Raw genomic sequence first — 12773 nt, 5'->3', positions numbered from 1 at the left:
CCTTTGTTAAATTTATTGTTTCGATTTCATCCGACCTCCATGTCCACATTTCCATTATCGAGCTCCACCACCTTTCCATTGCAAGTCAACTCGTCTTTGCACTTACAAATGTCTACAACCAATTTAGCTTCAAATTATATGTTGATGGTTCTAAATACAAGTTGTGGAAATGTATTTTCTTAGATATGTAAAAAGGGGCTAAGGTTCATAGTCACATTAATGGAAAATCCCTCGCTCAAGGAAATAATGATGAGGATTGGGAAGTCATTGACTCTCGAATCAAGTCATGGTTTTATACTACTTGTGATGCTAATCTTTTACATATTATCTCTAGTGACAATTGTACAAATAAAGACCTTTGGAGAAAACTAGTTGAATTATTCCTCAACAAAAAGATGTCCCGGATGCTCTAACTTCAAGAGCAATTTCACAAAACCAAAAAGGTCTTCCTTTATCACTAAATTTTGTCACACAATAAAGAGCTTGGTTGAAGCACTCGCAGACCGTGATTCCAACATTCATGAAATTTAGCTAGTAATACAGATTCTTCGCCAACTCCCACCATATTATCATAGCATCGTTGACGTAATTAATAATACCAAGCCTTTCCCTCTCATTTCTTGAGGCCAAGAACATGCTCCTACTTCATGATTCTCATGAAGAATCGATTGATCCAAATGGTGATTCCATATTTACATCTTCCGCTGCTCTGTACGCATCCGCACCGACCAATGGAAAATTGAAAAATAAGTTTAATAGGGGTAAAAATAATGGGTGTTTAGCTTCTAGAGGTAATTATAATGTTTTCACTAGCTCTAAATCTTTTTCCGGTACACAAGAAGTGTAAGGTCAAAATCAAACTTATGTTTGTACTCAAACACATACCAGAGCTCATTCCTTTCAGCTGTCGAGCCTTCTTGGAGCTCCCCCAGCAACCCTCGGTTCGGCCCCACTATGACAACCCCTATTATCGCTTAACAACAACATTCTACTGCCTTTGCTTCCAATGCTACTCGCTACGGTGCTGTATTTTACGATCCTCCTCAATTGTTGCCATATGGCCCTCTTGACTTCCCTTAATAGCCCCCACAACAAAAATTTTCCGAACATCAACCACAACTTCACTCGGGCCAGTTTTCACATGCATATAGTTCACATCAACAACAACAATTTCCGTCTGTAATAGTAGTTCCAGGTATATATGTATTTCTTTTGTGTTATGACAATTAAAGACTTCAAATGAGGATTTTGTGGTGACTACGACGTGGTGGAGGAAACACCACGATGTGGTGTTGGCTGAGATGGAACACACATCTTTTTGGACGCCACGATGTGGTGTTGGATGATATGGAACACACATCTTTTTGGACGCCACGACTTGGTGGCGACCAACATGAAAACCCTAATTTTTCGGGTTTTAAGCCATATCTAAGGGATGTGATGGCTAGGGTTTTCTCACCCTCAACCTTCATCACATTCCTTTCGACCTAAAGGAACCCTAGCCTCTATTGCTGTAATCTTGAAGCTTTTTGGTGGTTTTTGGTAGTATTTGTAATGCCTGCAAAATCGGGCAAGACATTTAAGATATAGTATAAGTTTCTTATTAAGAAAAATAGGAAAAAACAACTGAATCGTCCGGAAATTGTAAAAGTAAGTGCGCCACAACATATATATATATATATATATATATATATATATATATATATATATATATAATGATATATTTTGAAAGTATACGTCGACACGCTCCCGAAAATATAAATTTCGTAGAAATCCGAGTTCATATAAACGAGATATGAATTTTATAAAATATAAAAATCAACCGTATAATTAAAAATTATTAACATCAAAAGGTACGAAGAGCATGGTTGACTTTTGGGTAAAGTCACCAAAATGAAAGTCGTAGTACTCCTTATGATAATAATTTTGGTAAAAGAACACCAAAATCGGAGTCCGTACACGAGAGTTATGATTATTGCAATATCATTAAATCATATAAAAATAAGGGTTAAAAATATAGTTAGAATTAGCCGATGGATGCTAAAGTAAAGTTGCAGTACTCGTTGAGAGTTACACGTTGAAAAAACAAAACGTCGAAAACGGAGTCCGTATGAAGAAGTTATGGAATTTACAAAATCTGCGTTTTGCGTTGCGCGTGCGCGCTAGATGCGAGGTGTGCATCAGGTGTGCTTCTAGAAGGTGAAAACATGGACCACGGATGGCCTGACACATGGGATAAAGTGGTTGGGGAGACGTCACCTTAAAATGCACGACGTGCGCCCCAAATTAGGCTATAAATACCTCATTTGTGCTCCTCCCATTCCCCACATGTCCCCTACAACTCTCTCGATTTCCTTCGGTTCTAGCCCATTTTCTCTTAGTTTTAGCCTTCGGCGAAGCCCTGTGATCCATGAAGTAGTAATAGCTACCATGTAGAAGCTCTGCTAGTGCAATATCCAGACTTTTGTCCAAGAAATCTCTGTAAGTTAAGCTACACTCTCATTCTTTTTGTGTAGCTTATATTTATTGTCATAATCATTATTATAAACCTATAAATAAGATTTATCAGTAATTCCATGTCATTATACTGATTGATCTACTTACAGAAGAGGTTTCTAGAATGGTCACGTTTGCCTGGTTGTTGGATTTTAGAAAAGCTATTATGCCGAAATGATCCTGCCTCCCAACTGTCATGACCGATCCTTACTTGATAGATCTTGAAGTAAACATTTGGATTAGTGAGAAATCTAGACTATAACTATTATAGTCGCCGGGATTATGAATCTAGACTAAGACTTATTCTTATAAATTTAGGTCATTGAAAGTACTAAGGAGAGGTTCTGCCCAAATTCTGCGGCATCCACTTTTATCAATTGAGTGCATAGTCCCTTTCATGAACATGATTTTAATACAAGTATTAATTAAAGTATTAAATATATGTTAGAAAGTTTATGTGCAAGTTATATGCTTATTTCTTGGTTTATGTGTTAGAAATGTATTTAAGAATGTATGACATTCGAACCAGGTATGGTTCTATATATGATAAAAAGGTACATGTATATTTTCTCATGATAACAATAATAAAAATATCATTAGGGAAATAGAAAAAAGTATATTAATACTTAAAATACTCTACACTAAATATATACACACTAAGATAGGTTACTATCATCTAGACAAAGTTGGTATTATAGGTTAGGTAGTTATGCCCGTTAATAATATTAGACTAATTAAATTCAATTAAGTTTGATATCGAGTATCTCATTTAGGACGGGTATCTCATTTAGGACGTGTGTGCATAAGTTTGATATCGGGTATCTCATTTAGGTCCTGATCAAACAATTGTAATGATATTTCTTCATATTTCTAAAAAGTTCATCAGACAAGATAATCCCTCTTGATAATCGTAGACTAGGATCTATAAGGATCGATTAGGTGCGGGTAGGATTAGGTATGAGGGTATGTAGATATCCAAATCGGATGCACATCTATATTGTTTGGTAATAATTGGTTTTACTGTTGGGTTTTAGTTCAAAAATAGTTTCAAAAACTTTAAAAATATGGCAATGGAAGACTTAAATTTTTGAAATAACATAAACATTTTATACCAACCAAGGATCTTCTTGCAAGTTATAGAAAGATTAAAACACCAACCAAAGAAGAGACGAAGAAATAACAACCTTTGTAGTTCTTAGGGTCCTCTTGGGAGGCTTGGAAGTTGATGAAGAATGTTGAACCTTTGAGACACCAACAATGACTCAACTTGATGTGGATGCTAGTCCAAAACTCTTAAACCCTCAAGCTTGAAGTTCATAACCAATATAAAGTTCAAGAGAGCAAAAAATATGGAAGTAATCTTCAATAACGCAAAGCAAAGAAGAGAGGGAGAGTCTGCAAGAGAGCTCTCGGCCATGGAGAAGAGAAAAAGGAATGAGCACTCTTTCAAGAATGCAAGCCTCATATTTATATGCAAAAAGTGAAGGTATTAACCATTAGTCCTTAGAACTTTAAGCAAACATGCCCCCGTTGTCATAAGCATGTCTCCCATACCTTTAAAACATGATTAGACAAGTCATACACTTCTTCTTTTTATGCATATCTCGAAAATTGCATAAAGAAGAAGAAAGAAAGTCAATCTTATAAAACTCTTTTATAAAATATAAACATTGTCTTTTAGGAAAAAGACAAAAGGATTCAACTAGTCCAAAAGTTTGTACATGACTTATAAATCATACCATATGATATATATTAAGTTACTTGCTAATGGAATTTATTATTTCCATGAAATAAATAATTTCCAATTTAATTATAAGAGTTTTATTGAATATTTATTAAAATCAATTTCTAATAAATAATCAACTGTGTCAAGTTGTTGTTAGTGTGACCCATTAGTATCATATGTTATTTAGCAATATCACTTTAATATGAATCTTGAGCATACTAGATCTTTCAATCTCCCACTTGCGTAAGACTCATATTAGACTGATATATACAGTGGTGAAGGTCTAACATCATTTTACTGCCCCTAAGATCATACGACTGTTTGTGTCATTCTATCAACGCCCAATTCCCAAAAAATCTCAAAGCTAAATTTGGTGTATAAGGTAAGTTTATCAGTTATCCCTTTGCTACAGAAATCATGTTGAACATGAGATTTGGATCACGATCAATCTCATTAGTTGTTCAACTTTTGGTAAGGCGCCTTTTATGTCTAACTCTCAAAACATAAGAGGAACAAACCCCATCTTGACTACATAAGCCTCTTGTATAGTTCACACCATACCTGAAAATGGCTTTTATAACTGTCCGATTAAGGAACAACATTTGACCATTATCAAAACATAGTACTCCCTATATTTAAGTCCCACTATGTATCTCAGGTGTTAAGGATACAAAGATAGTACCTTTTAATCAAGTATCATTCACGATAGCGATCCATGAGATGATCTTGATGCGGGTCAGTTTCAATACTAGTTCTCTGACAAGTACCTATGAAACTTGGTTACAACCACTTCCTACTTTCATCTAGTGAGATTCAACCAATCCAATTCATATTAGTCTTACTTCATAATTTCTCCCACAATTATAATCGACTATGAACTTTTAGAATAATAACATTATTCATGGATTCAACATTTTAAAATAGAACACAACAAGTATTAATGTGATGACTATATCCCAACATATCATAACATTATATAATAGCTGTTGTTATAATGTTCCAATATCCAAATACTAAATCCAAATCAAAAACCTATTTTTAGAATAATAAAGTCTTACAGCTGAAGTTTGACTAATCATACTTAGCTCAAAAGAATGACTTTATCAATGGATCTGTCAATATTTAATTTGTGTGAATTCAACTTCTAAAGTAGTGTATTCTTATTTTGTATTATATTATGTCATTATGTTTTGTTTGGACCTCATTCCAACAAAAGTTACCCTTCATTCCATAATGAAGTCAAAATCCAATTATAATTCATAATTATTTATATATGTTTAGAAATTAACACCTTGTGTAGCTCTTCCATAAAGATCATTTCTAAACTGATTGTCTCATATACATTCTCTTAGTTCTTCTAAAGTACTCTTAGAATGCTCTTTTAGTCATCTAGTGACTTAACCATGTATTCAATTAGTATCCTATGACATGCTTACAACATGATCAAATACTATGTCTTATGCATAATATGGCGTAAATGATGAATTCATTTGCCAAGCAAATAGAATATAAATCATTTCATTTAGTGCAAGCCTATGAGCTATTTACTTTTGACGCTAGCTCAAAATGGTGCAATATGACAATGCCAATAATTCTCTAAAAGAATCTTGTGTCTTGATCCCTTTCAAGATATTGTCAATATATGTATAAGGACATGAAACTTTTAACATTCAATTTATCTATCCTTTATATATTTTACATTCCAAGAATGTATCTTCTCCTTCCTAAGTCTTTCATTTTAGAAACACTTTCCGAGTCAAGGTGAAAACGACCCTACTTAGTAAGAATGTGATTTCAAATGATTAAGTATGACTCATTCATACAAGATTAGGAATTTCACTATGCTCCCACTAGTTCTTAGTAAACACACATGTTCTATTCATTTTGACATAAAAACACACCTTGTGGTTTTACATAAAATGATTATTATAACATTTAGATGTTTGCTTTATATCTACAAGTGGATCTTAAGCTCTACACATTTTGTTAGGATAACTTGGATTAAGAAAACCTCCAGGCTAATCTATATAGATATCTTCCAGTAGATGTCTATAAAGAAAAATGGTCTTTCTTGAAATCTATTTACTATATCTCATATTAAGAATATGAATTTATAGCAAATAATATCCTTGTTGATCTAATCATAGGTACTTGTGAAAAAAAAGGTTTGATCACAGTCAATGTCATGAGTGTGATGAGGACCATAGTCAATGACATGAGTGTAAGAGAATCCTTTTACTACAAGTCTTGCTTTAAATGTGTATGGTTATCCCTGTAATTTATTCTTTCTAGAAAAATCATTTACTCATTCTAGCCTTGCTATAGGGATAAATTTTAATCAAGCCCATACTTAATTCTCATACATGGATTTCATCTCATGTTCACGACTCTAAGTCATTTATCAGATTCGAGATCTGACATAGTATCTTGGTATTTGATGGATTTTCCAGAAACCATCAATAAAATCTCATCAATGAGAGATTCCACATTTCTCAAGTCATAGACGAATTCTACCATTAATGCGAACAATTTGTGTCTGTGAATAGCTATTATTCAATTTTAACAACCCTTGTTAAAACTAGTGCCAACTATTACTACATAAGGTTATGTTCCTAGAGCCGCTTCAAGTTCTATGTTCCTCCCACTTGCTTTGTCATTAGAAGCTTGCTTTCTACTAACTTAGCTTTCACAAGCATAAAATAACTTATTCATGGTGGGTTTGCATAAAATAATCTAAGCCACATTTAGAGTATTATACAAATATGTACTTAGTAGATTTTGGGTTTAGAAGCTTTAGTCCAAGATCGGCTTCAAATCCATAAAACATTAAGTAAGATGAGGATGGAGCCTCTCCATACTTCATCTTATAAAATGTTTAATCTACTTATTAGTTGGTATTAGTATTTAAGATACAATTAATAGTGATTGAAGTATTATCCCAAAAATATTAAAGGAGGATATTTCTACCGATTAGAAAGTAAATCATACCAAGTAAGATTTAATTCATCGTTTATTATCATTAAAGTCTTAGATGGTTCCTACTGGTTTGTATCTCAAAATTTTGAAATCTTCAACAAAGATTTCACAATTATGCTTTACCATGTAAAATATAATTAAAATTACTATAGTTGTTAATAAAGTTGATTTGGTATCTTATGCTTAATCTCATACATTCATTAGAAAGGAAGTCATACACCAAGGTGTATAGTTCCTTAATTATTTTCTTTACACCTTAGTGAAAATATCATTAGGAATCCATTTCATATAAATAAAGTTCACATATGTCAAATAAACTACATTATTTTCCTTCAAAGATCCCTTTCTTGAAGTTGGAATATGTGAATGTCAATTATATAATAAAGATAACAACGTCAAAGATGAGTTTGACTTAAAACAAGTTTAAGTCAAAAGTGTGTGCATGTATAACTTTAATTTTATTCACGAAATGTTGATATTTACTTCACAATTCTATTAAGAGATCTAGTCTCATAAACAGAAGTTAATCATTTCAGAATATGAATATTATCGTTATGAAAAACGATTGAGTAAATGATCAAACATTTGAATGAAATAATTGAGACATAAATTTAGACATGCTAAATTAAGACATTTATTATTCCAAAACAAATATTGTTTTACACTACATGTAATTTATGTTCTAAGCATAAATAATAAACTAAACTCCTAGAGTGTAGTTCCTACTTGATTGTGCTCAGTTTGGTTACTCTTCAGTGATCATTTGCAAGCCGGTTACAAATACTAGATTAACATTTAAGGACCAAGTACCTAAGGGTTACATGAAAAGTATGAGTTCTATCTAGTAGATACAAGAAGTACTAGTCTCTTCTAGACTTTCTTTCCAAATGAGAGGAGTAAATCCTCTTCTAGTATCCAGTTTCTTCATAAAAGAAACAAGATCCATCTATGTGGACTATAGTAGATTTCTTGGGCTTAAAGGTGTTCAGTCCATAAAACATGGGCCTCCTAGATCATACAAGGTGATTCTTTTAGCCTTGCATTATTCCAATGTTTAAACTAGCTTTAAATAAAATATCATTGTATTTATTGGAATATTGCTTGACCTGTTATATCATCAGATATATGTTTAAATTTTCCAAGACTTCCTAGAAGTCATGAATAACTATTCCTAGCTTGATGTTAGAAACATCTTAAGCATCACGGTGATGCCTTTACTAGGTATCATGTTCAGGTTCATTGCTCAAATCAAATAGTGTAGGACTAGTACCTTTAAGTGTATACAATTTCATATCTCTTACGAGATTGTTTCTTAAGACATGAACCCATTCATTGAAGTTGTATCTATTGAATGTTATTGTTTCATTAAGTCATTAAAGAAAAATACAATACATGATAATGAGAATGGATTACTTAACTACAAATTTTTTAACAAAATTCATTTAGTATTTTCAATATTTAATCTTCAATAATTAATACCCTTTTAGTTTCCAAAAACATTAATTATCAAAGTCTAGGATCCAAGTTGCAAAACAAATAAATGGTTAGGTATCCTTTATCCCATCCATTTGAATTCAACCCGGTAGATTTCGATTATCAATTATATCTTTCTATATAATTCCTAGATTTATGGGATCTCTAATAACAAATTTAATTAGACATGTTTGATCCCATCTATGCCTCAGAACTCTCTTGCTTAGGTATCCTTTATCACAAAAGATTTTCAATCAAATCATCCAATTTGAAAAAACTTGTGTAATCGGCCTATAAATTGGTTATAGAAATCGCAAATACACCCCGGCCATCAAAAGATAACACTAAGCGGTTAGGTATCATTTATCTCACTAGTGCATACAAGAGATGTGCGAGTGTTCTTCAAAATGATTGCATAGATTTGAGGTTTGTAAAAAAGGTCTTTATATGTTTTAGAATTCTAGTTTAAAAACATATGATATCATGGATATTACATGCATATAATAAACCATGGTATCAATTTTCAAAAGAAAATCACTTTTAAAGGTTCTATATAAAAAACTAGTATTTATATAATTAGACGCAATTCAATCTTAATAACCGGTATTAAGTTTGAATGCATTTGAACCTTTTATATGTTTACTAAAACTTCCTTTTATTACTTATATATTTGGAGTTTGTGTAAGTTGTAAAAATCATCATTTTAAAACTTATAATGGAGTATTTCAAAATTTGCCGTTATTAACGATTTTATAAAACCGGGTTTTATTTTAAAAGAATAACTTGTTACATCTTATGTCCAATTTTGAAAACCCAAACTCCATGTGATGTTTATTTTGTCCAAAATTATTTAGGTATGTGAAAAACTAATTTATCAACTACACAAAATAAGGCATAAAATAAACAATACAAACATGTATAAAAAGATATGTGCATAAACATAACCAACTAATGACATTTTTGTGAGCCAACACAAAAATGCCAAGTCCATTCCTAAAGGGACATTTAAGGGACCAAAAACTTCTTGTAATGTTGTTGAAGAAGCTCCCACTTGAGTAATCACTTATTGCTTGCAAAAGATTGGAAAAACTTCTTGAAGGCTAAAATTCAGCAACTGTTGTTAAAAGCCAACAACCCTTTGTGAACAGCATTAACGACACTTTTCAGAAAATGTCACTGAAAATCCTCACACCTTTTAGACTTGAAAATTGCTCTTTTGTCTTCCAAGAATGATTCCAACTTGAATTCTTGTTACATTTTTGTACAAATAAATTAATTCTAAAAACTAATCTATTACTTTACAAAAATAACCAAGAAAAGCTAATCTATTTAATTATTACATACCTTATGAATAAATAAATTATTACAACCATTTTATAACAAAAATAACCAACACAACAACATAACAACACATTGGTCCTTGGCTAGTTTATGCACATCATATACATCAATTTACACATCAAACAACCTTTGTTTCTCTAAGACAACTTTAAATGACAAAAGATGCATGAAACTTTTGTCACATAAAATAACAAAAAGCTGTCATAGGAAATATGTATGACCCTAATTTTATACAAAAACAATTATCCATATTTTCTAAAAACTAAGATTTCCAAAAATAAAAAATCTAACCAAACTTGCAAGATGGCTTTGATACCAATTGTTGGGTTTTAGTTCAAAAATAGTTTCAAAAATTTTAAAAATATGGCAACAGAAGACTTTAATTGTTGAAATAACATAAACATTTTATACCCACCAAAGATCTTCTTGCAAGTTATAGAAAGATTAAAACACCAACCAAAGAAGAGGTGAAGAAATAACAACCTTTGTAGTTCTTTGGGACCTCTTGGGAGGCTTGGAAGTTGATGAAGGATGTTGAACCTTTGAGACACCAACAATGACTCAACTTGATGTAGATGCTAGTCCAAAATTCTTAAACCCTCAAGCTTGAAGTTGATAACCAATATAAACTTCAAGAGAGCAAAAGATATGCAAGTAATCTTCAATAACTCAAAGCAAAGAAAAGAGGGAGAGTCTCCTAGAGAGCTCTCGGCCATGGAGAAGAGAAGAAGGAATGAGCACTCTTTCAAGAATGCAAGCCTCATATTTATATGCAAAAAGTGAAGGTATTAACCATTAGTCCTTAGCACTTTAAGCAAACTTGTCCCAATTGTCATAAGCATGTCTCCAATGCCTTTAAAGCATTATTAGACAAGTCATGCACTTCTTCTTTTTATGTATATCTCGAAAATTACATAAAGAAGAAGAAAGAAAGTCAAACTTTTATAAACTCTTTTATAAAATATAAACCTTGTCTTTTAGGAAAAAGACAAAAGGATTTAACTAGTCCAAAAGTTTGTACATGACTTATAAATCATACCATATGATATATATTAAGTTACTTGCTAATGGAATTTATTATTTCCATGAAATAAATAATTTCCAATTTAATTATAAGAGTTTTATTGAATATTTATTAAAATCAATTTCTAATAAATAATCAATTGTATCAAGTTGTTGTTAGTGTGACCCATTAGTATCATATGTTATTTAGCAATATCACTTTGATATGACTCTTGGGCATACTACATCTTTCATTTACAATATTATTGAAATATATATTATGATATTGTAGGATTTAAATCCCTATCTACTCAGCATGTTTGCCAACCTGAACCACTCAGTTTCTTTGTATCACAGGAAGCAGTACAAAGATATTGATGTTCGGACTTGATGAGGGATTTGATGAGATATAGACTTTAGAATAAAAGATGATCTAAGGCCTATGTTTATGCTTATGTTTTGTATCAGTTATGACATCCCAAGTTTTGAAAAGATATCAATATCGAGCGTTTCTTCGAAAATGTTTAATGTTAATGTTATCTCACATTAAAATAATATTTTTTGGACCGATTCCGCAACAAAAGAAATATTCAGTTTTAAAATAAGCATAAATAAAAAGTTTTAAAAGCACCGTAAATTTATAGAAGAAGAGGAAGACGTTCTTGGTACATAGATCCAACAAGCATACCACCTCATCACATTCTTTCATACATTATGGACTTTTGTAGCTCCTCAAGTTTTTACCTTTATGAGCTATCCTTCTAGATCTAGGCTTTTATGCACTTGTCTTCATGTTTAAGGTTGTTTGAGTGGATGGATTCCATAAAGTTGGCAACTTTATGGATCCTTGAGGTCCCTTTGTGGTTCCATATTCCAGATTGAGGTCTTATAGAGTTTTGGTTCCATGCATGAGGTTTTGACCTCAATTTCACCATCTCTGAGTTAACTAGAGTTCAATACATGCATTGGACATGCATGTCCACAAAACAAGGATTTTTATGAGATTTTCGGGTGTAAGGAAGCCTTCTAGAAGAGGTGACAGTGTGGATTAATGGATTAAGGGCTTAATCCATTGAGCTATCCAGAATAGTTCCCACGACGCGGCGACATGCTCACCACGTGTCACACCCCGAAACCGGAACGGCGGAAACGTTCGGGGGTGGAGGATGTCATGTACAGTATCACAAAAATTATATAATAGTAATCAAAGCAAACACAACCATTACATTGATAAATTATAGTATTTACATCTATTCATAACATAGTTTGTATGACATCAAAAAGTATAGCAAAAGTATAAAAGACGCGACTCTAAAAGGCTCCGTCTTCTCAAAATCCTGCGGGTGTACCTATCTACTGATTCCCTGAGAATACAAGTGATTTTGAAAGTGTATCAACATTTAAGTTAGTGAGTTCATAAGTATGTTTTAGTGATGGAAAACTTGTCTTTGAACTTTGAAAATGCTAGTGTGTTACTCAAGAAAACCAATATTTTCTATAGTGAATATAATGTATTCATGTGGGGCTTGTCTTTGTATACTGTATTAGTGTATATGTTTGAAAAAAGTGTATTGTATCTGTATTTGTATGAAAGTCTTTGTATGTATATCTGGATACAACCAATTGTAGTGAAAATAGTGTACTGTATTAGTATTTGCATGAAAACGATGTATGAATGCCTGATTATTACCAACTGTAGTGTAAAGTAGTGTACCATAGTTTTATAAATGAAAATAAAACCATTAAAGTCGTGTTCATC

This window comes from Lactuca virosa, chromosome 1, assembly GCF_052849685.1.
Source record: "Lactuca virosa cultivar CGN04683 chromosome 1, Lactuca_virosa_CGN04683_v6, whole genome shotgun sequence".
NCBI classification, from domain to species: domain Eukaryota; kingdom Viridiplantae; phylum Streptophyta; class Magnoliopsida; order Asterales; family Asteraceae; genus Lactuca; species Lactuca virosa.
This window is presented reverse-complemented; position numbering follows the sequence as displayed.